Genomic DNA, 23,007 nt, shown 5'->3' on the forward strand with positions numbered 1-23,007 from the left:
GTGGTTTGACGATGTGTTGAAGGTCATGCAAATAGGTTGGATCTGAGACTTGAACCCAGATGTTGTAGTTCAAAACTCTCTGGTTGAGAAGTCTCTTGGTGCATGTGGTGGTACCAGACTCTATTGTGATATGAAGAACCAAGTTGGAGTTCAGGGTATTGGACAAATCGCCAACAAGACTGGACTTTAAGAACCAATGATGCATTTTCTGCCGCAATGTGTAGAAGAAAGAATTACCGAGGTTTTCAACGAAATGGTTACACCCAGTTTCAGGAAATCTGTGATAAGCCTTTCCCATGCTGCTTGGTATCTTTTGGGTTTAATGAGGCATGATTTCCCCAGGCTTGAAAGAACTTGGCTTTCCAGCTGGATGAGGGTGAGTCTTTTCTCACCAAGTGAAAACTTTATGAAGTAGACAGTGATAACCATTCAGAGGGAAAATATGTTTGAGCAACTACCATGTTCAAGCTCAGCATTGACTATCTAGAATAGAAGCATTTATAGAGGGTTTATGCTGGGCCTAGCATTCTTCTGAGTCCTTCTGAGAGAGGCTATGCAGCAGAGAGGGCAAGTCTGAGTTCTGGCCCAGCTTCTTGGGTTCTGTTCCCAGCTTTGTCACTTGCCAGCTGTGTGTGCTTCATTTTTTTTTTTTTTTCATTCTCTAATACAACATAAAGCACTACATACAGCGTCGGGCACATAGTAAGTCAATGTTTGCAATTATTACCATTAGATAAAAATATAAGACATGCAACCCTCCCTTCATAGAGCATAAGCTCTAATACTACTCCTGTCTAATAATCATACCCTTATTCAACACAGGGCTTCATATCTGTTGAAATGGTTTTACTTGAGTGGGTTCAGAAACAGAGTCCTTGGCATCTAGAGATTTCTACCATCTTCCCTTGCCCCATCCAAATGCATCTCTTACACATTTCATCAGTATAAACTGTCGTGTTTCTAACCAACTAGGAGATATTTAATTCTCTGCACAAGAAAAAGAGGATGCAGAGAGGACAAGGGTTTATTTCTTCACCATTGTCACCTCATGGTCAAGGGCAATGCCTATTGCTAAGACACAGTGGTCTGTATTGATTACTCCACTCTGCTCTCAGGGATCAATAGAGCATCTGCGATCTGCATTTGAGATACTAGATGGAAGTGACAGCAACAGGCGGATAGTGAGGTAGGCGTCCTCACATCTGTAGCGTTAGAGGTTGAGGGCCTGACAGGTGTGTTATAAGGATGCTTCTGCTTCTCCATCCAGGCTGTTTCTGTGCTTCTGGTTACACTAGGTCTCCACCAGAGCCACTCCACAGGTTGCCAAGCACCAGGCTAAGCTGAGAACTGGGCGAGAGTAACCTGGATTGTTCCAGCTAAGAGAAGGCTGCTAGGATCAGCTAGAAGGAAAACTGTAAGGGGTGAGCCAAGTGATATTGCTCCCAGACATGGGTCTTCCTTTTACCCGCAATGGCTCCCCGTGGGCTGTAGATACCACAGGGACATCAGTAAAGCCTGAATTGGCATGGTTGTCTTTCTGCTGGAACTTTTCATGAGGCCTCTAATGACTTCTCCCATATATAGACTTCCCCATTGCTGTTATTACCATGGTGAATCCTGAGGGTCTTTAGTTGCAGGGCAGGCCATGTGGAGAAACCCTTGGAGGTGACCCAGAAACTTCAGCTGGTGATAGACTCACCATCAATCTCAGTTTACCCAACTCAAAGAGTTGGGTTCAAACTCACTCTTCAATCATGGTCTTCCATCCACAACAAACAACAATACTCTCTAGAAAGAGCAAAGCTAAGTATCTTCTAAGAAGAGCACAAATCTTAGGAACGACCTGCCTCCCCCCTGCCTCAAAGGGCCACATTTTGCTGATCATTTGTGCAGTATCTTGGTGAAGTCCACTCCCCACCCCAAAGCAATGAAAGCTGAAGCTGCCAGTTTGAGTCTGATGTTTTATTTATTTGCACTGGTAGTTTTATGTGTGGTACGTTTTCTCTGTTTAGGCCTCAAGGCTGGTTAAGCAAAAGGCGGGAAACATAAATAAGTAATAGACAGAGAGGGCTGTCCATTTATAGACTTTCAAAGATGACCTGGTTTTCTGTTCCAATGTGAGCATTAGTGCTGCATTAGAGTAATATGCATCCATAGATGTTTTGCCGATGCATTTGGTGGTGATAATCAGGAGAGACATATTCATATTCTATTTTTATAATAAAAATTAGGAAACCTCAGGCCACACCAGGGGCCCTTCTTGGCAGTGTGAATACCGTGAGCCCAAGCAGTCCATTTTCCTCGGATTGTATGGGATCACTGTGTTCCTTTCTGCTCTTCTCCAGTTTCTGGTTATTATTAAACAACCCTTTGTGAGGGATTAACTCTGGCTTTCCTCCCAGTGAAGAGATGTCCACACAGAGCCAGAATATCCAGCCAATTGTAGGCAAACGGGTTATTTGGTGCAGTGCAGGAACAAATAACTGGTGGGCAAGCCAATTCTTCACTTTTTGATGGTTTCTCCTGGCATGAAAACGGGCTTCTGTCGTACATGGTGTAAATGCTTATGAGGTCCTTTATTCCATTCATTCAGAAAATATTTCCTGAGGGCTTACTCTGGGAATCATTATTTCTAAAGTGCGGGTAATAATAACACCTCCTGCAGAGAATTATGTAGATTAAATGAGTTAATATGTGTAAAAGGTTTAGAGCATTACCTGGCACATAGTTAGGGCTTAGTCCATCTGCGCTTGGCTATGAAGTTCAAGTTTTACTTTCTAGGCAGGGAGAAGGCAGTGGAGCCACTGGCCCAGGCAGGTGGGTACTTCTGAAAGGTGATTTCTCGGGCAGAATAGAGGAAAGATCTTAAGAGGGTAGAACCTGCAGGCAGGGAGACAGTACCGTATCTCCAGTCCAACCTCTAATGGCTGTCATTTGCCTTCCTCAGGGTAACCTAGAGCAGTGGTTCTCAAAGTGGGGTCCCCAGACCATAGCATCAGCATCACCTAGGAGCATGTTAGAAATGCACATTCTTGGGTCCCATCCCAGACCTACTGAATCAGAGACTCTGAACTATGCACCAAGCAACCTGTGTTTTGACAAACCCTTCAGGTGACTCTGGAGGCTTGCTGTCTAGTCTCTTGAGGGAAAGTGAATAGCAGGAAGGAGAGCTTTAGAAACTCTTCATCCTTACCCCTTTGGACGCCACAGGGCCAGCGTGGGGCAGGCACACAGCTTTGGGGAGGTTCTGCACACATGAGGCAGGCCAGGTGGCCGTCTCCTTGGTTAGCTGGTCCCACAGAAGGGGAAGCCTCCTTAACGCACATAAGGCCGCCTGTTGAACACAGCAGGATAGCCACAGCTCAAGTCTCTTCCTGGCTTGCTGCCAAGAGGGCACTGTGGCCCACCTTTGTTGATGCATATGGTATAAGCTGAAGTGGTACTATGCTAAACAGGTGTTTCTTTACCAGAAAGACTGTTGGCTATAAAACTCCAGTGCACCTCTCATCACATTGAGAAATGAGGGAGGCCAGGCGCTCTGGTCCCTTTTAGAGCAGATGCTGCATCTGGTTCGTAGGAGTCTGTGCACACACCCAGGGATATTGCGTGGCCAACAGAATGTATTGTACCAATACTTATCTCCTTTCCCATATGAAAAGCTTGTGGCCTGGCTGGTTTTTATTACTGATGTGTGGCCACCTCTGGAATGAAATTCCTCAGCTGTAGATAATTTTAGAACACCCATTAGATTTTTTTGGAATTCATTCATTTAGTTCATTAGTACAAACCTGTATAAACTGGTATGATGGGAAATAAAGAATAAGATGTTCCCCTCACCTCCCACTGTTCATCAAGGAGTCTGCCATCCTTAAGGAGAGAGAAGTCATTCACACAAATGCTGGCAGTTCAGAACAGGGTGCTCTCTGTCAACAGGAAGATACCAGCAAAGCGTAGAGTGACAGACCAAAGGGACTTCTGGAGAGATGACCTGGGAAAGCTGGATAGAGGAGGTTGTAGCATTTGATCTGGGGCCTTGAAGGGTGGGCATAATTTCAGTAGGCAGAGAGAAGGCATCTCAAGCAAAGGGACCTGGAAAGGCCTGGGGGATGGGAAGTGCACATGCTCCAGGTAAGAGTGAGAGGTTAAGTCTGCCCAGAACATGCAAGGAGAGTAATAGAAGAAGATGAGTCTTGGTAGATAGATTGGGATTTGAATACCAGGCTAAGGAGTTTGGATATGATTCCATAAGCAGGGAAGCCCATGGAGAATCTCGGTGACGAGATTGGTATGATAAGCATGGCACCATAAGATGAAAGGGCTGAGAATAGAATTGGAGTGGGGAGAACTAGAGACTTCTGATAAAGACTTGCTCAGGGCCCTAGCCCTAGGAAGCAGCAGAATCAAAGCTAAAGCTCGTTCTGGGTGCACAACTTCATGACTGTGGGAGGCAACCCAGAAACTCCTGGTGAGAAGGAGGAGTGAGCTGTTAGATTGAAGGTCACTTGATGCAGAAAGCCATCAAAACTCTCCAGGGTTTGGGAGGCAAGAGAGACACCGAGTGATATCAGCTGCTTTTCCAATCCATACTCCTTGATCCTCTTGCAGAAAGAGCATTTCTCCCTTAGTAGATGAACACCAGAGGTCCTCAGTATCCCGTGCCAGCCAAGCCCAGAGCATCTTTACACTGCCACAGAGCGTTGGCACAAGCTGGGCCTTGGGTTTGGTTCTGACTCAGAGGAGTTGGAACCACCTACTGAGTCATTTGCAGGAGCTGTGGTTTCCTGGGAGGCTTCCCAACCAGTCACCCACCCTGCCAAGTGTTGGTAGTATGCAAGATCTGAAGGGAATCACACATTCACCGTGCCATGGCTTCAGGCAAATGCACAATTGCACATCTCGAGCTGTTGCATGGAAATCATTTCCTTGCTCTGCATAGAGAAACTTGGCACTTGGCACTAACAGATAAACAGATGAAGCTTTTTTTACTTACCTGCTTGTTATTTGATCTTGAGGAGGCCTCAGTTTCCACAGCTATTAATGAACAATTGTGACTTGAATGAATTGATAGTTCCTAATGGTTTCTCTTTAGGAAGGTCCAGAATGTCCCAGAGTTGACATGAACCTGCCTTCCCCTGCAACCACTTGCCCCAGGATCCTGGTGGGAATGGAATTAAGCCAAGTCTGCTCATGGCACCTCCTTTTTTTTCACATCTTTATCTGCTGCCTCTCAAGCAGTTTTGCCTTCGTAAGCCTCACAGGTTTCCTCATAGTAATCTCTGAAATTTCAAACACCATGAAATCTTTCCACTCAGAGAGATACCACAGTTTATTTTTCAGGGTGAATTAAAAAATGAATTGGTGCTGCTATGTTATTCCAAATACAAGTTGCTCCTATATTCCCTACTGTTGAACTTTTTTGTAAACATCTCTTGATTTAATATTTTTCTAGAGATTGCTTTTAGAATTCAGAATTAGAAGAGGTTTTATTGGTAAATTCCAGACCCCAATTTCCAGCATTTAGTTTATATTAAGCTGAGTGTCAAGCTAACACAATGACTTAACATGGCTCCCTAACATTGAGCTAATGTTGATCAAATGAATATATAGCTGTAGAACTCTGCCAACTCTCTTGGATCTCAGCTATTACTATCATTGGGCAGAATAGCTTGGTGAGAAGGCTGAAATTTTTGCTATTCCAAATCCCATCTTCTCCCTCCCTTCCGTTTGGTTAGGAGGAACTCACAGTGGCCTGTATCCTGCAAGGACTTCTCCTGTTGGGCTCTCTCTCTATGTGCACGGAGAGGCACTTTTGCCCCCGTGCAAGATGCTTGGGAGCATTAAGTCTTGGCATCAAACACACTACTTCTGATACCAGTGCCTGTTTTCTGGAGGCAAAATAAGGCCCCTTGATGAAAAGGAAGGATAATCCAATGTTGAGACTTGAAAGACTCCAGGAACCTGGGAAATTGGCAGAGTTAGACCTCTGGAAGCTGGAGCCAGGCTTCTCTTCTTCCCCTGCAGCTATGAGCCAGGTTCTGCTTCCCTGGGAAGTGAGTTAGAAAAGCGCTTGGGCGGGGAGGAATGTCCAGCAGTGGCTAGGGGTCCAGTAAGAGTCTGTGGGCTGCCCTTCCCTTCTGGAATTGGGGTTCCATGCTTCTGGTCAGAGGCAGCCCACCTCCCAAGACCTCAGACCTCCTGTAGGCCACCTGGCCCCACAAGTAGGCCTGGAACCTTACTGCAGCTGTAGTCAGACACACTCTTCACTTTCCCAGGAGAAATATTTTCACAGAAGGGGAGTTCCTCCTCCCATCCTTGACAGATCACCCTTCTATAGGCTTTTTCCACTACCCTTTAAAATATATGCGTGTGGGGTGAGTCCCTCCTATAACTCTATAAAAGGGAAGTAGATCAGAGAACAGACCACTTCTGGTTTTCAGGGACACTTGATTATCTGAGTCTCAGTCATAAGCAAAACATTAGGGCCTCACCCGGGCAAATGTGAGACCGTTTCATTTTAGTCCAGACTGATTGTGCCCTGCCAGTGTCAGGCACGAGACTAGAGCCTGGGACTCCCAGACGAATGAGCCCTATTGGCTCCTCATGGATCTCAGCCTCTGCAGGCCAGCAGGGAGCAGATGATGACAGTCACACGTATACATGTGACCGCAGAAGTGGGTCTCATCTCGTCATGGCAGAGAAGTGGGGAATCTACCTTGGACACCTCAAGGAAGAAATTTAGAAGTCTCGGCTCTCTGCTCCTCCTGTTCGACAGGCAGCCGGGTCTTCCTGCGCCGTGCCAGCCTCCACCCTGGGACACGATGGTGAAGATCAGAGTGAACAGTTTTGGCCGTATTGGGCGCCTGGTCAGCAAGGCTGCTTTTTACTCTGGCAAAGTGGATGTTGTCGCCATCAGTGATCCCTTCATTGACCTCAACTACATGGTCTACATGTTCCAGTCTGGTTTTACTTACGGCAGGTTCAAAGGCACAGTCAAGGCTGAGAACGGGAAGCTTATCATCAACGGAAAGTCCATCTCCATCTTCCAGGAACGAGATCCCGCCAACATCAAATGGGGCGATGCTGGTGCTGAGTATGCTGTGGAGTCCACTGGTGTCTTCACTACCATGGAGAAGGCTGGGGCTCACTTGATGCGTGGAGCCAAGAGGGTCATCATCTCTGCCCCTTCTGCCGATGCCCCCATGTTTGTGATGGGTGTGAACCACAATAAGTATGACAACTCCATGAAGATTGTCAGCAGTGCCTCCTGCACCACCAACTGCTCGGCCCCCCTGGCCAAGGCCATCCATGACAACTCTGGCATGGTGGAGGGACTCATGACTACATCCATGCCATCATTGCCACCCAGAAGACCATGGGTGGCCCCTCTGGAAAGCTGTGGCATGGTGGCCGAGGGGCTGCCCAGAACACCATCCCTGCTTCTACTGGTGCTGCCAAGGCTGTGGGCAAGGTCATCCCCGAGCTGAATGGGAAGCTCACTGGCATGGCCTTCCATGTCCCCGCCCTCAGTGTGTCAGTTGTGGATCTGACCTGCCGCCTAGAGAAAGCTGCCAAGTACAATGACATCAAGAAGGTAGTGAAGCAGGCATCAGAGGGCCCCCTCAAGGGCATCCTGGGCTATACTGAGGACCAGGTTGTCTCCTGCGACTTTAACTGTGACATCCATTCCTCCACCTTTGATGCTGGGGCTAGCATTGCCCTCAATGACCACTTTGTCAAGCTCATTTCCTGGTATCACAATGAATTTGGCTACAGCAACAGGGTGGTCGACCTTGTGGACCACATGGCCTCCAAGGAGTAAGAGCCCCCTGAACCACCAGCCCCAGCGACAGGAAGAGAGACACTCAGCTGCTGGGTAGTCTTTGCCCCAAATAGATCACCCAACACACTGAGAATCGCCTGACCTTGTTTCCATTCTAGACCCCCTGAAGAGGGGAGGGGCTTAGGGAGCCCTGCCTTGTCATGCACCATCAATAAAGTTCACTGTACCCTCCCTGCCCCCGCAAAAAAAAAAAAAAAAGTCTCATTTCTCTCAGTGAATTGGGCACAATGAACTATTAGGCTGTCTCATTAATTCCACAGTGGGGAAGAAATGTCTCATGTCTAGAAGTGCTCGCAACATTAGCTAGCGGAAGCTAGACTCCTGGCCCCTCGTTTCTTTAGGTGTTTATTGTTACTATCCCAGGGTTTTCTTAGAGTGTTTATCATGCTGTGCCATCTGGTGCTGGGTCACTTGTGTATTTATCTTTTCTCCCACTACTGGGAAGAAATGGACCTAGTTCTGAGGGGCCAGGACCATATTGTACTCCCAAACCAATCCCTCATAGCCCCCGAGAAGGTGCTTATGAAGTTGGATCTCTCCGTCTCCTCACGTGTATAGACTTTGGTAATGGAGGCAGGAGGATATGCATATTTTCCTGCCTCCTGCGCACAAGTGACTAAATAGGGCACACCCCAGGGGCTTACAGTACTTATTAGCTGGCAAAATAAGGGGGAGTGGGAGGAGACTGGTAGATCAGGTCTCTGGTGCATATTGAGTTTTTCAGTTTGTACATGCTCTCCAGCATTCAAATGAACAGAGTGATGGGTTAGAGCTGTGCAGTTTAACATAGCAGCCACTGGCCACAAGTAACAATTTAAATTTCAATAAATTAAAATTAAATAAAATCAAGAAATTCAGTTCCTGTCTCACACTAACCGTTTTTTGATAGCCACAGTGACGATTGGTTAGTGTCAGCACTGATACAGAACATGTCCATCATCGCAGAATGTTCGAATGAACAGCACTGGAGACACCAAGTGGCATTTTTTTAAATTGATTTTTTTAGAGAGAGAAAGGCGGGGGTGAGAGAGAGCAACAGAGACAGAGGCATGGATTTGTTGTTCTACTCATTTATGCATTCATTGGTCAACTCTTGTATGTGCCCTAACCAGAGAACAAACCTGCAGCCTTGGCATACCAGGACAACGCTCTGACCAACTGAGCCAGGGCTGCCATGTAGCTTTTCTTGATCCAAACTGTGTGCCACAAATCATATGCATCTGTATTATTCGAAGGCAAGGAGAGAGGAGAGCTTTGTCAGAATACAAATTCCTGGTTCCTCCCTCCTGAATCCAAATCTCTAGGGGGTGGGAAGAGCTGGAAACTTGCATTTTAACGAGCACCCCCCAGTGGCTGTGGCATTTCAGCGTCAGCGCTCCCAGGGATGCCAGAAGTTGAATAGCAAAGCTGGAAAACCTCCTGGTACAGCACTTCTGAGCATCTGAGATGTCTTATTGCACTTGCCACTCCAGGATAAGGTTTCCTAGCTCGACGTATCCAAGAGTTGTGATGGGAGCTTCCAGACTGGCAAGTAAGTGTGCCATGTCAGTAAAGTACTGGCTGTTCTTCCACCAAGTAGTAAATAATGAAGAAAGAGGCTGCCTTGGCATTATCTGCCCCCTCTCCTCTTGTAGAACCAGGAAGATGGAAATAAACTTGCTGTTCCCCTTGAGCATGTTTGAATCACAAGTACCTTCCCTCTAAAATAAATTTATTTCCTGCTGCCTTCATCCCAACAAAGACCAGCCAGTGATGAATACCGGACTTCATAGCTTATTTGTCAAAGCAGCACACCTGTGAGGATTCCTGTGGAAGATAAATTTTGGTTTGGGGGAGGGGGGCCTGGAGGAGGAGGGACCTGGCCAGGAATAAATCTTAACATGTTGCACCAGACGGTGAATGAGCGTTTGCCTCACAAGGCTGGCTGTCCTGACAAGGTATGATAAATTACCCTCTTTGTTGACACCTTCATTGGGTTATTTATGGCTCATTAATTGAACCAAAAAGGGTCCTTGTAGACCCAGCAGGGGCACCTTACAATGCTCTTCCAGTGGACCCAGCTCAAAGAGAAGAACAAAGGAAGGGATGGGGGAGGGAGCACACTTGTGTTTCTCTGCTCCTTGGCTTGAGACACTCTTCACCGAAGAATTCAAGATTTGTTTAAAAAAAAAACAAAAAAAACCTCTTTGGCAGCTCAGGTGAACCTCCCTAGGGATGATTAACTGTGTACCCCACTCTCAGCCTGTGCTGCTGTCTGGCATCTTCCAGCGAAGGCTGTGCCCGGAGCCCTGGGCAGGATTGCCACGTTTGCTTCCGGCTTGCCTGGAAAGTCAGCACGGCGCAGTGGAGACCATCAAAGGACCCAGCACAGTCCTAGCTTGTTCATGCACTTGCTGCGCAACTTTGGGGAGGTCATTGGTCTCTCTGAGCTTCAGATTCCTCCCTTGGGAAGTAAGAGCGTCAGACTGGATGATCTCAGAGTCTTTTTCAGTTCTCAAGGGCCTAAGAAAACAACAGTTTGCTCTTCACTGCCATTGTATTGGTTTAACACCTTCATTTCTGGTTATTAATTAGTTTATCCATTTGGCAGATAACATTTTTTCAAGTCCTGCTATGTATTAGTAGAATGAAGCTTACTGGGTGTATATGGTTTTACTGTTGGTTTCCACTAATTTTCAGTCTAGAAATCTGTTTGTTTTCAAGAGCTGGTTAGCAGTACTTAAGGATTCATTTATACCTCAAGTTAAGTACTTTATAGGATAGTTCCTTGTAATAAACTCTCCTTTACATAACATAAGGAATGTGAGGCATTTCTAGCTGTGGTATGTGTAAGATTGTTTCTCCAGGGTGCCACTATGGTCCGTAAGTTGTAAAAGGCTGTCTTTTAAAATTGCAGGTGTTCTCCCTGTTGCTCTTGCCTTCCAGAAACTTCTACCCTCTGGAAGGAAGTTCTCAATAAAAGGAATGGCAACATAGTTTCATTCATTTATCCAGTCATCCATTTACTGGTTGTTTTATTTCCCAAAATCTTACAGTGTTTACTTTCACCTTTGTGTTAAAATCTGTGTTCACAAGATGAATGAGAAAAAACTAAATAATCCAAGGAAAGTACACTCTGAGGGGAAGGTAGATGCTCTCCATGATTATTGAGTGCTGCCATAGGGCTGTTCCCATGAGTCCCCAGGAGGACATGGGAGGGACCAGAACTGTATTGTGGGGCTTAGGGAAGGCTCCCAAGATACCTAAATTGGGTTTTGAAGGAAGGCTTAAAGGTTTGTAGATTACTACGCAGGGCAAAGAATATATGTAAAAGCACAAATATGCACATCCGCTGACTGAATAATTGCAAATAGTTCAGTCTGGTTGGAGTAGAGTGCGAATTTAAAAGATAGAGAGGCACAGTGTGGAGGGCAAAGCTGGAACAGGCCAGATCTGGAATAGGCTCATGGGAAACACAGAGGAGCCTGCTCTTTGTCCTGGAAGCAATGAGGAACAGTCGTAGGTTTATTCAGAGGGAAGCCATGGTCAGATTAGTGTTTCAGAAGATCCTCTGGTGCCAGGGTGGAGTGAGCTTTAGCATGGAGGAGACTAGGGGAGGAAAAACCTGCTGGATGACTATTATAATCAGCCAAGCAAGAGAAAATATGAGTCCTGGACGTAGACATGGCTGTGAGGAAGGTGGAAAGAGCACAGGACTGGGGGCGCAGGACTAGAAGATACCTTGGTTCTTCTAATCCTGTCAGTATTTAATCTCTGTCACTATCCAACTCAAGTTATTTTCTCTACAATGCATTCCACTGCATAACATGAGGGCACTGGACCACCTAGTCCTTAAATATGATTCTGACATTCTGTAAGGGCTGGGTTTCTTAATGTTCTCCTGTAGTTAGAAGTGGGAAGGAGGAGAGAGGTACAGGTCTGTATTAAAAATTGAGAGAAGTGCCCTGGCCAGTGTGGCTCAGTTCGGTGGAATGTCGTCCGGTAAACCTAAGGGTTGCGGGTTTGATTCTCAGTTGGTGTGCATACGAGAAGCAACCAATCAATGTTTCTCTCTCACGTCAATGTTTCTCTCCCTCTCTCTCTTCCTCCCTTCCCTTCACTCTAAAATCAATAAGCATGTCTTGGATGAGGATTAAAAAAAGAAAAAAAAATTGAGAGAAGTATTACTTAATCATAGTGGTTGGAATGTTCATCAGCTGCATCCTGCTGAAGATACACATAGGCCTGAGAACTTGACAGCTGATAGTAAGTCAAGTTCTTTTCCTTCATTTCCAAACTCACAGATTGGACTTCCTTAGGACTCATACAAAAATGGGAGTTTGGAGAACTCTTGTTCTGCTTCAGACATTGTTTACCTGGCAGCTAGAAGGGAAAGCTCTTGGGGGAACTGGTCCGCACATGCCAAGTGCTTTGTATCCACTCAGTTATGTGAGAAGGATGAGCATGACTCGTGCTAAACTCTTAGAAATTCATTTCAACTATTTGGAGAGATTTAACTTCCAAGTTTGCCAGTGAAATTCTTTTTTATTTCAAAATGAAAATAATTCTTTTCTGATACTGAAAAAGAACATGCTCATTGTGAAGAGTTCATACTGGAAAGAAAGAAAAAAGAACAGAAAAAAGAAAAATTTATCCTAGATCTCAGGCTATAGGTAGTAAGTTAACGTTTCTGTGAGGACCCTCCAGTTACCTCTATATGTAGAATAATCTGGGTGTGTTTACATGTACAGGCAATATTGCATAAACTGTTTTATTCTATCAATAATGTCTTCTGGGCATCATTTGTGATATATTTGTGCATTATCATTTTCATGATGCCTAGTACTTCATTCATCAGTAAATTATAATGTATTCAACTGATATATCATTATTAATGGACATTTATGTCGTTTCCAATTTTTCTTTTATAAACAAGACTAAGCAACTTTGATGTACATAAGCATTTATGCATTTATCAAATTATCTCCTAATACAGGGACAAAGTGTCTGCAAAGTTTTAAAGTTTTGCTACATATTGCCAAACAGGCTCTCTGGAAAGATTTACCAATGTACTTAAAATGTGATTCAATGTTTTATTTTACTGGAAAGCCAGTGTCTCAGGGGTTGGGGATGGGGCAGGATGGAGACAGGGAGAAGCCTGTGGCCTGCCCAGCGACTCCACATTCCTCGAGCACTGCTGACTTCATAGGCCCCATGGGGGTGTGAGGGTTTGCGAAGAGCTCATGGAAGCTGTAGGGAGGCCCGGGGCTAGCTGATGCCGGATCAGATAAGGTGACTTCCAGGTTCTTCTCCGGATGGCTAACCCTGGATCTTGGGACATTTGGATTTTGGAAAGTGGTGTGTCACTCAATATGAGAAGTATGAGAAACGCAGATGTGAAAAGGTCTCCAAAAGCATAGATGGCTACTTGTCCGAAATACTACCTTCTCTGGGCCCCAGTGCAGTATTTTCTGGTTCCCAATATGGTAGCCTTCGGTCCTGGATGTTCAAGGGCAGTTACAGTTCAATATCCTTCATCCTGCGGCCTTCAGGGGGACCTCCAGGCATGACAGGCCACGCAGGCCAGGCAGGGCTTCAGTAGTTCTGACCATTGCCTGGCACCATATGATGAGTTAGAGTAGAACTCCCCAACCTGTATTTCTATCCATGACAAGCACAGAGTTTCCATCCATTCACTCATTGATTGCTGATTCAGAGCTACTACTAAGAATGTATGTTATTGCAGGCACTGTGCTGGGCACTGAGCAGAAACACATAAAGGAATAAGAACGTACACGTTCGTGATATTTGGAGCAAAAAGGAATCCTGACACTTACCCGGACCATCCCCGTTGTTCCTATTGAGGAAACTGAGACCCAAAGAAGCATCGTGCCCCACCTCTGATGGCCAGTCTGCAGATCACTGCCCCAGTCCAGGACGGAGTGCTTTCCCTGAGTTGGGGAGCGCTTGGGCCCAAGCTGCATGTGGGCCTCTCTGGGGATGGCCTTGACTCCCCTCTGAGGACAGCCAGTCCTGCAGGGCCAGAGCCTTTGACTGGGCCATCCAGATAGACACTGTGTGGTTAGTACTGTGGGATCCTGGGGGTGGACCCTCACAAATGTCTGTGACTCAGCATCCCTGGGCCGGCCTCGCTTGTACAGCCCTCTCCTTTAGGTATGAATGTGGGAGCATTTAAAATGCTCCTTTGGAGGTCGATCTCACTTAGAGAGAATCAGTAGTCTGAACATAACAAAATCTGGGCTGGGGGGTATTCCCACCCTGAGAAACTGACAACTTTCAAAAAATGCTATTGAGAGAGCATTCTAGAATATGGCTGCAGCTAGAATCCACCTGCTAGGGTGTGATGTGGAGAAGCTCTTTGAATTGTTAGATTACTTTTGAATCCTTACAAAATATTTTTACCATATCAGCTGGTTCTTTCCCTAAGCCATCCTGTATATTACTGTCTTACTAATTAATTTTACTGTGTATTTGTGCTTTGCTAATTAATGAGAAATCTGAAAATGGACAGGTTAAGTGACTTGCCCAAGAGCTAACAAGAGACAGAGTTCAGATTTGAAACTATTTTTCTGACTTCAAGTTTCAGTCATTTCCCAGACCTGGCTTTCTCAGTCCCTGGACTTGTACTGACCAGTTATAGGAATGGCCAGCTGAGAGGGCCAACCAGGAAAAGAGCTCGCTGCCTGGAGATTTGAACACGGGCTAGGAAAGACTCTTTGTCTTAACCATTTGTTCTTACCACAAAACATTAATTCATTTGTATCTTGGAAGCTTTCTATTATTAAGAATTCCCTCCCAAAATACAGATCCCCACTTCAGTAAATTAAAAGTGCAACCACATATCACCCCGGTGTGGTGGCTCAGTTGGTTGGAGCATTGTACCATGCGCAAAAAAGTTGTGGGTTCAATTCCTGGTTGGGGCACATATGTAGGTTCAATCCCCAGTTGCGGCATGTTTGGGAAGCAACAACTATGTTTCTTTCTCCTTCTCTTTTCCTTTCTCTTTCCCACCACCTCCTCTTTCTCTAAAATCAATACACATATCCCTGAGTAAGGATATAAAAAAATGCAACCGTATTAAAAAACCTCATGCATTCTATTTCATTAGAATGAGAATGGAAAGGAAAGAAAGGTAATGGAAAGGAATGGAATTTGTATTCCATTAAAAATAGAATTTCATAAATCATGAGTAGAAGTATGATTATGGACATATAATATACTCATTGTATGTAAATGAAATAACCAAGTCTCTATCATTTAAAAGGCCTATAAAATATGGTAACTTTATTTTTTTTTCTTAATTCCAATATGTATTTTTATGTTTTGTGTACAATGGGCATATATTCGTGGCAGTGGTATTCTGAGAAAGTTGGCAGTGGCAGTAGTTTTTGAAACATTCGGAAACTATCCCAGTTGCTTCCTTAATTTCAATGAGTAAAAAAAGACAGAATAAATATAACTCAACACCTCCCTTCCATTCTCCCAGTGCCCCGATGGGTTATAACTTGAGCCTCAGAGAAGTCATCAGCTAACACCTTCAGGAGATGAGTTGTCAACAAGCCAAAAGCCAGAGTATTTTTCTGGAATGGGATAGTACATAGGAAGTATAAGAGGGATGGCAGGAAAGAGAAGAGCAAATACCAAAGTGAATTGCACCACTTAGCAAGTTTTTAGTGGGCTGATCCTACCTGTGGTCACCTGCCGAAACCCAGTAGCCTTTTCCCAGACCTGATAATAGTCGGTCATCCAGCTGTGTTCACAGCAGGGTCAGACATGGACAAAGTGGAAAGAGAGGCCTGCTTAGTACCTTCCCACTCCGGCCTCCAGGGTGACTTAGCTGAATCACCTCTAGCACACAGGATACCATTGGGCGAGTTAGATGGGAGGGTTCCTTCTGGCCATTCTGTGTGAGGTTGTTGGGATTTGTGGTGGGGACAGAAGAGGTGCAGGAGGTACAGGCAAAGTTGCATTGCTGTGAAGCATCAGAATTTTGCCTAGCAGTTAGTCTTTAGAAGTAAATTACTAGATGGATCAACACAGAAGAGAAATAGGTAAAGTAAATACATTGTAGAATTCAGGACTCTTTCTTAAGAGTTGGAAGAGACCCTAGAAATTACTGGAAGCCCATGGAAGTTAGTGGTGTGTCTCAAGTCACCCCAATGGTCAGAGGCCTCGGAGACCAGACTTCAGATCTCCCACCCCCAGTCCAGTGCTTTTCCCACAGGCTCTGGTCATTCTTGTTCACTAATTCATCCCACATGCACTTTTGGTGGGGCCTGCTATGTGCCAGGTGCTGTGCTGGGATGGGGAATCCAAAGATGAATAAAATGAGGGCCCTTCCCTTGGCATTCATATCTAGTTGAAGGAGACACAAACATTACCTGGTTATTTGATAAAATGCAGGGAGATGCCTCCACAGTCCAGGAGACAATATGCTTTTTAAGGAATCAGCACAAGGTCAAATACTGCTTGGGCACGTGATCCTGCCTGTACTCAGACTCAGAAATTGGCCAGGGTGCGAGATAACATGAGGATGAAAATGAAAGAGCAGAGGGAAAAGATGCAAAGTGCAGCTTCCACCTTAATTTGGGGAGTGTGTTCATGTGAGGAGCTCGAAACACTTGTTTCATCTAAACAGTTGAGACCAGTTGACAACACCTTGCCAGGCGTCTAGGAAATGCCCTGTACGGGATTTCTTCTGTATGTTGCATGACAATAGTAGCTGCTCTCCCATTTGTATTGAGTCTTGTGGTAAAGGGTCTGTCCTTTATTGTGTTAGATATAGTTTGACAGTGACAGCAGCCGACCACGGTTCTAAAGAATTCAGAAGAGTGCTATAGATAGAAATTCGGCATGTTGTCAGGAGCTTTTACCACAGCATTCTTCTTCTTTCTCCACAGAGGTTTCTGGGATATGGCGGGTAGGGGTCATAGACAGCCTCTCTGCCCATTGCCCTTGTCATTTGTTAAGAGACCAAATTAATTAAAAATGAAATAATACACACCAGTATACCTTGTTTGGATCTTGATTTGAGTGAACCAGTTATTAAAGGACATTGTAAAGGTGATCAGGAAAATTAATAGGTAGCAGTAGTAGTTTTTAATGATAATGGAATTATGATTATGTATTTAAAAAGAGTTATTTCTTAGAGGTACAAGCCAATAGACAGATAGATACATAGATAGATAAAAATAAGTACCTTTAAAATATGTCATTTTTTAGTGGTCAAGGATACAGATTTAGGTGAAACCAAATTGGCCATAGGTTGGTTGATAATTATTGAAGGTGGTTGATGGGTGCATGGGGTTTGGTTATGCTGTTCTCTTTCATTCTGTGCATATTCAATAATTTCCATATTTAAAACATTTAAATAATGAATGACTATATATCAGGCAGCTACCATGTGTCAGGTTCAGGGCTGGCTGTTTTGCATGTAGCCTCTCACTGTATTCTCACAACGTCCCTATAAGTGGGTTCGTATTATGCTGATTTATCAGATGAAGAAGCTATAGCATGAAGTGAATCCCGGAAGTCACATAGTGAGTAGCAGAGCTGGGAATTGAACCCCAATCTTTTTCTTTAACTTTTGATTGAAGTATATAACACATATAGAGAAATGTGCACAAATATTTGTACAACTCAATGAATTTTTATGTGACTGCATCAAATAACCTAGACCCACATCAAAAGATGGAATAGGACCAACATCCTCAAAGCCACCTCATGGCCTTGCCAGTCACAATCCTTCCTCAGAAGTTACCACTGTTCGGACTTCTAGAACCCCAAGTGAGATTTGCATATATTTCAAACTCCATATAAACAGAATCACACTTTTGTATAGGTGGCTTTTTCCCCCTAACTTTATGTGTGTGAAATTCATCCATGTTGGTGCTTTCGACAGGCCTTTCCATTTCATTGCTATATAGTTCATTGTAGAAATATGTCACAGTTTGTCCATTCTGTTACTGATGGAATTGGGAGTATTGCCATGTTATTATGAGTAGTGGATCTGTGAACATTCTAATTACATGTCCTTTTTGGACCTAAGCATGGGTTTCTGTTGGATGGATTCTTAGGGGTGACATGACAGGGACAGAGAGTGTATGTACTTCAAGAGCTCCAGTTTTCCTTTTTCTAGCATCCATTTCTCTCAAAAGAGACTAAGAAATTAACTGCTTTATGGGATTGGTTCTGTAAGACTGATGAATAACACAGGATCCTGAAAGGCTCTGAGGAAGAACCAAGATTGGAATTAGAGCCTGGAACATTCTGGTCCAACATTGATGAACCAAGTCCCAATCCACACCTTCAGTGATTCACGAATATTCCTTGAAATAGGTTTAGTGCAGGAAAAGCACTCCGAAGTGTCCTGCACCTGTGATTTAACATAATAGCATGTCATTCCAGGACACCAAAAACCATATAACAGAGAAATATGAATGCTGTCATGCAATCCATCAACAAAAAAAATTCATAAAATAATAATTTTAATAAAATCCATCATGACATTTAATGCACTTGAAGATTTGTCAATATTATAACAATGGCATCATTACAATTTCACTTTGAAATATGAAAAGTAGCTATCGTAACAGCTCATGGCTAACTTACAAACCCCAAGGAATGGGCTTCTGCAGCTGGTTAGGCAGGTCATCCCCATCCTTCATAGCTGTACCCCCCAACCTGTTCCTCCTGGGAGTTCAGTTGGGGTGCTGGTAAAGCTTGGTGACCTTAGGCCTAAGGGAGGCCTAAAAGAGATGGCCAGGTAACAGTGATGGTCTGAGGATGTGGATAATATGGAAGAATAAGAATATGGGCTTTAGATACAAACGAGAATGGATTCAAATCCATGTCTTGTTGTTATTGGACTTTGAAAAATATTACTTAATTCCAAACTTCTGTTTTCTATCTATGAGAATAAAGATGATAAAATCAAGTTTAGAGAAAATTAGAAAAAGGTTAACTAGAAGGATTATATATATTATATCTACCTATCTATATCTAGAGAGACAGAGACAGAGAGAGAGAGAGAGGCAGAGCGAGAGAGACATCAAACACAGCACCAAGCACACTGCTGCTGTCAAGAAATGTCAGTTGCTTTTCTTTGCTATTTATCAAATGTGTTTCAAGTTTTTATAGTTTTCCCAGCAAATCACACAACTCCAAGGCCTCCAGAAGTCTTTGATGCTTCTGGATATAATGGTTGGTGGGGTGAAATGGTGCTTCTGCAGCTGGTGTGGGGCTGATAAAGGACCTGGCCTCTTCTGTCTGTGGTTCCTTCTCACTAAAGCAGAGCCTTCCTCCCCTTGCACTTTGTAGGTAGCACAGGAGGGTGTGGGGTCCTTCCCAACTGGTCTGTAAATTCTGTCAGATTTTATTTTCTGCACGGTTGAACCCCTAGATATAAGATATTATTTGTTCATTGTTCCTTACTGATGGTTGATAGCCCCACATCCATCCAGAAATTCTATAGTAAAAATGCGGCTACAAAAAAGATTCACAAAATTTAACAAATGCAAAAGCAGGTTTCAAGTGAATGAGAGGGAAAGAAAATTATAAGGAAAATTTCTGCCTGTGGAAAATTTGAGGAAATAAACACTAAATGTAGTTCTCAGCCTCCCAGCAACCAGGGAGAAAAAGGGGAGTCATTGTGGACTTCGGAGTTCTCATTGTCTCCTAATAGGAGGCATCTCAGGCCAGGAGTAACAAATGTCTGCCTGCTGTTGACTTAAAGGCATTTGTATAAGGTTATTTAATAAGGGAATTAAAAAAATTACCCCAGAATAGCTTTTCTATTGGATGCAGAGGCACTCCCCATAAGGCCATTATTTAAATTAGCCTAGTCTCAATCTGAAGCATCAACAACTCCTCCCTCGTAAAGGAGTTGCAGTGTGGAAAACCACTTGCAGGTGACAGATGGGCATTCCAGGCCTGGCCCTGTCATTTATATGCTGTGTGACTTGGAACCATACATTCACCCATACTGTGGCCTAGGTGTCTCCTCTGTTAAATGAGGGGTCCCTTGCAATTCTAAGCCAATGATTCTCTGATTCTACGTGCACCAAGCCCAGAGCTCCTGGGACAACCCACTACGTTGTATAGGTTCCGCCTTCCCGCACCCGCTGAGAGCCAGTGAAAATAAACAGCAAGAACAACCTCAAAGCGTAGCTCAAGGGGGTGAGGAAGAAGGGACAAGGAAAACATTGCTGCCAAGAAAACCAGACTTGGGACCAGTTTTGTTCTCTGGGAGGGGTGCATGCCTAGTATGTTATATGACGTGCATGTCTTTTCATAGCACCCCTGGTAAATGGAATTCACCATCCTCTCTTTTTCTGGCCTTCTTACTACAACATATACTTCCCTGGTGTCTACACAGCAGACAACCAAGAAATCATTCAGCGTCCTGACCTCTGTGCCCCTTAGTCCAAGTGCAGTTTCTCTGAGCTTCCTCAGTCTCTTCTCAAGTTGCCAATTCACACCGGTGCCCCAGCTCAACAGTTGAGGAGACTAGCCTGACACAGCTTAGCGCTTGCACCCTTTGCTAAATAAATAAACAATAAATGATAAACAAATAAAGAAAGCTCACCCAGACATGCCCAAAAACAGAACAAACCTGTACAACTGCATCCTATCCTGTCAGAAAAAAAAATAATTAAAAAAAAATTCCTGGTATCTCCAAGGTTCCTGCTTTTTCTGTCAATTGGAAGTGAAAAGATAAAGTTCCTTACATAACAACCTTTATTACAAGGCCACAACTAATCACATCATAAATGGGTAATTCCAAGGTAGCCAGTTGTTGATGAACATGTACCTCCTAAGTGCCTAGTTTCTACTTGGCAATTCCACCATAATTACCATGAAATTATATAACTGCAAATTATCCTGCCGTGTGAGTGGTATAAATAAGTATGTTCCTGCTCTGCAATAATAAACTTAAATGACATGGCTAGTTAATTAGTAGCCATTGGAAATTCACCGAAGGGCTACCAAACCCATGACTTTCTCCTAAAGAGGGAAGACATGGCTGGAGTTTGCTCTTTGGTTTCATTAATGCTTCAGTGAAGGCATCAACAGTACTTGTTCTTTCTGTTCTCCTGTTGAATCTGGAGAGTGAGCTTCTCCTGAGTTCCCAGCGAGAATGTCTAGAGTGAAAGCAGAACTTGGAGACCAAAGATGATGGCCAAAGATTGACTTGTGGTGTGACTTTGGGACAGCACTTAATTCCTCTGAGTGTCAATTTCCTCCTCTGCAAAGTGGGAGCGATGCCAGTGATGTAATGCATACCTCCTTGTTGTCATGAGGATTAGATAGGATTATGCACATGCAAGGTGAAGTAAACACTCACCCCTCTCTGGGGTTAGCTGCTATCCTCCACCAGGCGCAAGGGGAAAGGCCAACTTCAAAGGCCACAGAACCTCTGTTCTCCAAGGGCGGGGTCTGATTCAGCTGGCTGTGAAACACTGTCAAAGCAGAGACACCGTCACGCTTTGTCTCTTGAGGATGGCAGAGTGAACCCAGCTCTGAACTTTTGCCATTTTCTAAAGGGAAATTATAATTCCATTCCCATCAGGAAATAAGGGGCAATGCTGCAGATACATGAGCGGAAGGGATTATACCCAAAGAAATTTAACTCCTGAGAGATTATGTTCTCTGCCCTTGCCTTTAGCTGGGGAATAAATCAGCCAAGAGTAAGCAGACACGTAACAACTCCAGTTTTGCAACCAGAGCTGCCCCACATCCAACTTCTCTGACTTAGTCTCCAATAGCTCTTCTGATGGGTCTTATGGATGTCTTACACAGGCATGAACATTCCAGGGGGAAGAAAATGGGACAGCTCCCAGTAATTTCCAACGAGTGTCTACAAGCAGAGGACTTTCGAATACAATTAGACCGAGAGAGGCCACTTCCCTGAAGACAGAAAACTAAAGCCACTACTCAGCTTGCTTTTTGATGTGTGTAAGGGCTGTACCTTGACAAATAGAAAGCTACTTTCGGGGACGATAGATTTATATTCCAAAGTGCGGCTAAACTTGTAACCATAGTAACAAACAAAGCTATTACATAAAATGGCTTCACCATGTGAAAGCAATAATTATATTAACCCGATGGGAGGAAAAAGGAGAAAGAAGTTTGATCATTGTGGAAGGCACCAGTAAATTGGATTGAAAATGCATGACATTTTCCTAAATTACATCTGTTTGGAGGAGGGGCCATAGCCCAAAGCGGAGGAGCAGGGATAAAGCTGGGACCAGGTCCCAGCAGGTGGCAGTATGCAGAAGTTGTTGAAGCTGCTCTTCGCTGATGGTTTTTGGGTTCTGGAAACCAGCTTAATTCTTCTTCAGGGCTTGATATTAAAGCACCACCCCCTCCTATCACCACTTCATTGGGGAATTTCCCTGTCAACACTAACAATGTGGAAATGGCCCAAATTGGACTTTATTAAAGAGGATGCTGGTTGAGAAATATTCTCATTGCAATAAGCAACGTATGCTAAACGAAACATCAGCATGATCTGATTAGGCCTTGATGTGTGATATAGATCAGGGCTCCTGGTGCAGTTAACTCCTGAATTCCTACCCAGATGGCTCTCTCTGAACACTTGGTTCCCAAATGTAGTTGTACATTAGAAGCATCCAGGAAACTTTAAAAAGTACTGGTGCCCGGGTCCCACTCTCCCCATTTCTGACTTACTTGTATGTGATATAGCCTGGACACCAGGATTTAAAATTCACTCCTGATGGTTCAAACGATGTTGGTGAGGATTGAACAGGTAGGGAGCTATGTATTAAAATGGAGCAGATGTGAAGTATTCAGAGTTAGCATCTTTAGGGGCAAAAAGAATTGGGGACTGACTTTCTCGTCAACTGCTTTCTCTTTAATCTAATGGGTAAATCTATTTAATTATTCTAACTAGAAGATGCCATCTAAGTAGCACAGAAGGTGTCATCCTGATGTGTCAGGCTGTCTGTGCATTTGTCATTGAATGCCAAGGAGCCTTCCCTCATTTCTTGTGAACTGTATATCTTAGAGTTGATGCCTTCTGTAAAATCTCTGGCCAGTCAGATCTGTTCCTTTACAAGGCCAAGAGGATTTCACAACACAGACACATCTGAGGGAATCTGAATATCTAGCTGGATCTTGTGTAATTTGACCCAATCAAAGACACA

The 23,007-nt window shown here is 44.2% G+C and overlaps 1 protein-coding gene and 1 pseudogene across 3 annotated transcripts in view; both read left to right on the forward strand.

Annotated features, from left to right (window-relative positions):
- Nucleotides 1-23,007, forward strand: part of RORA (RAR related orphan receptor A) — a 697,868-nt gene that overhangs the window by 272,177 nt on the left and 402,684 nt on the right. The window lies entirely within an intron of this gene.
- On the forward strand, nucleotides 6,522-8,003 carry LOC129064201 (glyceraldehyde-3-phosphate dehydrogenase-like; annotated as a pseudogene).

Source organism: Pteronotus mesoamericanus, unplaced genomic scaffold (assembly GCF_021234165.1).
Source record: "Pteronotus mesoamericanus isolate MK-2021 breed Mesoamerican mustached bat unplaced genomic scaffold, CSHL_Meso_final contig_164, whole genome shotgun sequence".
Lineage (NCBI taxonomy): Eukaryota > Metazoa > Chordata > Mammalia > Chiroptera > Mormoopidae > Pteronotus > Pteronotus mesoamericanus.